The sequence below is a fragment of the Aplysia californica genome, unplaced genomic scaffold (genome assembly GCF_000002075.1).
Source record: "Aplysia californica isolate F4 #8 unplaced genomic scaffold, AplCal3.0 scaffold00345, whole genome shotgun sequence".
NCBI lineage: Eukaryota > Metazoa > Mollusca > Gastropoda > Aplysiida > Aplysiidae > Aplysia > Aplysia californica.
In genome coordinates, this window is record NW_004797615.1 from 601,952 (window position 1) to 602,747 (window position 796).

The following is a 796-nucleotide window of genomic DNA, read 5'->3' on the forward strand; positions in this document are numbered from 1 at the left end:
CGTGTTTGTTTGAAAATCTCTTTTCCATCATGAGCTTAAGAATAAGCCCAAAAATACAGGTCCAAATTCCATATGCGCATCTTCAAGCAATACCTAGCTAAGCTTGAGCAATAAAACATAAAGTGAAATTTATCCTCAGTTCCTCTCACATGTAGTTGAAATAATTAAAATTTATTTTCACAGATACAAATCAGTAGCAATCAATGGCAGGCAATGAGTCTTTAAAAAAGGCTATGACTCTCCGATAATTTGAATTTGAGACCCATTCTACTTACAAAAATACAAACAACATTTGATGCGTTTGGTTGAAAAAATAAACGATCCGAAGGCCACGACGGATTCCGCAGTCAGATCTCTTGTTTGCGCGCCGAATGCGATAGGCGCTAATGGATATCCGTGTCGTATTTGATGAGGCAAAGGGTAAATGTGGGCGGAGTGTAACATTTCTCGGTGGGAGATATCAGCACCAAACACGGTGCTAAAGAAACTCCCCGCATGAGTAGACAAAGCCGAAGGTAGTGTTACCCAGTTCCTGCGGGATTTCCCCATTGATTCCGCGGAAAGTGCTAATTATCATCAGGGGAGATGGTCATCGTTTTCATGTTGATCCAAATCTGGGGCTTGTTTGCCTTCTTCGTTGTCATTCACTGTCCTCACTGTTTGTTTTCCGTGTCTCTTTCTTCTTTCGTCCTTCCGATTCACTCTTACTATCTCCCTCATGGGGGCTCTTGTGGCCTAGAGGTTTAGGTGTTGGCCTCTCATTCAAAGGTCCCGGGTTCGAATCCGGGTAGCGACC